The sequence below is a fragment of the Rhincodon typus genome, chromosome 19, assembly GCF_021869965.1.
Source record: "Rhincodon typus isolate 14 chromosome 19, sRhiTyp1.1, whole genome shotgun sequence".
In the NCBI taxonomy this organism is placed as follows: Eukaryota; Metazoa; Chordata; class Chondrichthyes; order Orectolobiformes; family Rhincodontidae; genus Rhincodon; species Rhincodon typus.
Genome location: NC_063350.1, coordinates 56583050 through 56586692, shown reverse-complemented (window position 1 = coordinate 56586692; position 3643 = coordinate 56583050).

The window sequence follows — 3643 nt, the reverse complement described above, 5'->3', positions numbered from 1 at the left end:
GGAAGGAACAGCGATATATTTCCAAGTCAGGACGACGAGTGGCTTGAAGGGAAACTTGCAGGTGGTGGTACTCCTATGTGTTTGCTGGCCTTGTCCTTCTAGATGGAAGTGGTTGTGGATATGAAGGAGCTGTCTAAGGATCTTTGGTGAAATTCTGCAGTGCATCTTATAGATCATACACATTACTGCTGCAGAGCGTGGGTGGTGGAGGGAGTTTGTGGATGTGGTGCCAATCTATTGGACTGCTTTGTCCTGGATGGCATCAAGCTTCTTGAGTGTTGTTGGAGCTGCGCCCATTCAGGCAAGTAGGAAATATTTCATCACACTTCTGACTTGTGTCACTGTGCCTCCACCTCTGCTGAGACATTGTAAGAGGCACAGCAGTATATAGTGGGAGGGAGTTAACTGGGGAGTCCTTAACGTTGACTGATGGTTTCAGGTTAAACATGGGCGAGGAAACCTCCTGCTGATGAATCAGTAAGGTATGATTCGTGAGTATGACTGTGTCAAGCTGTTGCTTGGCTAGTCTTTGAGACTGCTCTCCCAATTTTTGCACTAACCCCCTGATGTTGTAAGGAGGACTTTGCAGCGTTGACAGGGTTGCATCTGCTGTTGCCTTTTCCAGTGCCTAGGTTGAAGCCTTGTGGTCCACCCAGTTTTATTTCTTTATTGAAACTTTGTTGCGATTGATACAACTGAGTGGTTTGCTAGGCCATTTCAGAGGGCAGTTGAGAGTCAATCACATTGCTGTGGGTTTGGAGCCACATGTAGGCTAGACCAGGTGAGACTGCAGATATTAGTGAGCCAGAATTTTTTTTTTTCTGACAAATGACAATGATTTCATGGTTATCAATAGATTCTTAGTTCCAGATTTCTTTATTGAATTCAAATTCCACTATCTGCTGTGGCAGGATTCAAAATTCATACATCTATGATCTATGATGATTCAAAATTCCCCAGAACATTAGTGATAATACCAGTAGGTAATTTCCTCCTCACTACTCCAATGTTATTTCCTGCTACAATCTTTGGTTTTTACACTCTGTCTCTTTTGACACATTCCTACATCCCTATCTGCTCTGCTGCCTTGTTGTTTTTCTTTAACTTTCCAATCCCACGTCAAGTTAACCCATCTTCCTCCCCTCCCCTTCTATTTACTTTAAACTCTCGCTATAACCCTAGCTACGTGACTCACCAGTTCATTGATCCCAGCTTAGTTCAGGTGAAATCCATCCCAAGTGTACAGCTCCTACTTTCCCAATACTGCTGCCTCTGCCCCATGAATTGTAATCCATTTCTCCCACACCAGTGTTTGAATCAGACATCGAACTCTCTGAACAAAAAAAAACAAAGGATTGCGAATGCTGGAAATTAGAAACAAAACCTTCTTCTGATAGAAGAACCCATTCTGAGGAAGGGTCACTGGACCGAAAATGTTAAATCTGCTTTCTCTCCACAGATGCTGCGAGATCTGCTGAGCTTTTCCAACAATTTCTGATTTTGTATCTAACTCACTGTTCTTAATGACTCACGACAACTTGCATGTGGTTTTGATAGTAACCCAGAGATTATTGCCTTTCTGGTTTTGCTTTTTAATTTTGTTCCCAGCTGCTCCTACTCCTGGAGCAGACCCCTTGCTTAGTCCTTTCTCTGCCATTGGCACCCAAGTTGACCACAACAAATGGATCCTACCCCTCCCACTGCAAGCTTCTTTCCAGTTCTGAGTAAGCCTTAATCCTGACACTGGGCAACAATGCAATCTTTGGGCTTCATGCTTCTGGCTGCACTGGGCAGTGTCTATTTCTCTACTGTGCTTGGTGGAATAAAGGAGGAATCTAAAGGTGGAATAAATGTCAATGGCTCTAAGGGACAGGGCAGCAACACAGTGAGAAAGGCAGAGGTGAAAGTTTACCACTAAGGGACTCTCACCATCTTACACAGTCTCAACCAACAACTTTGTTGTCTGTACTTTGCTGTCTGTAAGGCACTGGCATAAGGGATGTATTGAATAGGAATGTGTGCTCTATATGTTAATGAATAAAAAAGAAAGTGCATACGATGTGGGGAATTATGACATTATGCACTTTGGCAAGAAGAATGGAGAAGGTGAATATTATTTAAATGAGGAATGACTGCAGAAAGCTGTAGTAAAGGGGGTCATAGAGTCATAGAGTCATACAGCATGGAGACAGACCCATCGGTCCAACCAGTCCATGCCGAACATAATCCCAAACTAAGTTAGTCCTACCTGCCTGTTCCTGGCCCATATCCCTCCAAACCTTTCCTATTCATGTACCTATTCAAATGTCTTTCAAATGTTGTTATTGTACCCACATCCACCACTTCCTCAGAACATGTATTCCATACGCAAACCACCTTCTGTGTAAAACATTCGCCCCTCGTCTTTTTTCTCTCCTCTCACCTTAAAAATGTGCCCCCTTGTCTTGAAATACCCCATCCTAGGGAAAAGACAACTACCATTAATCCTTTCTAAACCCCTCATTATTTTATAAACTTCTATAAGGTCATCTGTCAACCTCCTTCGCTCCAATGAAAAAAGTCCCAACCTATCCAGCCTTCTTTTATAACTCAAACCTTTCAGACCTAGCAAAATCCTGGTGAATCTCTTCTGAACCTCTCCAGCTTAATAATATCCTTCCTATAACAAGGACACCAGAAGTGGACCCGGTATTCCAGAAAAGGTGTCATCAATATCCTGTACAACCTCAACATGACTTCCCAACTCCTGTACTCAACCTTGTGTACGTATCACAAAAAAAGCTAGCACTCATGTTCAGCATTTAGTAGGGAATAAAATAGGAATATTTGCCTTTATTTCAAAGGGAAAGGATTGCACAACCTTTAATAATTGTAATATGCATTACAGCATTAAAGTACTAGATGCTCCAAGTACAATAGTGTGTCATTTGAAAGAAAGTCAGACATCACACAACACCAGGTTTATTTGAAAACACCAGCTTTTGGAGCCTCACTCCTTCTTCAGGTGTTAGTAAGAGAGGTAATATCATACACAGAATTTATAAGTAAAAGATCAAAGGGTCACACCATTAATGAGGATGTACTAAATTAACCTAAGATGCTGTTAAATCTTTAATCATTTAGAAGGTTTTAATTTATTAATATGCGTATGTAAATCCCTAAATTTCTTTCAAGTTACTGCCCTGAGAAAACTAAAGTTTTTATCAGTATAAAGAAGAGGTGATATTTTAGGTCAGACAATGCATGTTAGGTGTGAGACCTTAATTAGAATCTGTTTGTGTTTTGGTTTGGAGTCAGACTGGTTTTAATTCTAAAGTAGGAATTTATAAAATGCCACGTTGACTGACTGTCTATAAGTTGTGTGCTTTTTCAACAAAATAGAATGTATCTGCAAATACAAATTCACCCCATAGATTTGTGTGTGCGTGTGTGTGTGTGACTGTGTGTGTGTGAGAGAGGGGGGAGAGTGTGTGTGTGTATGTGTATGGGGGAGAGAGAGAGTGTGTATGTGTGTGAGAGAGAGGGGTGAGAGGGACAGAAAGTGTGTGTGTGGGAGAGAGAGAGTGAGTATGTGTGTGTGTGTGTGTGTGAGGGACTGTGTGTGTGTGTGTGTGTGTGTGTGTGTGTGTGTGTGTGTGTGTGT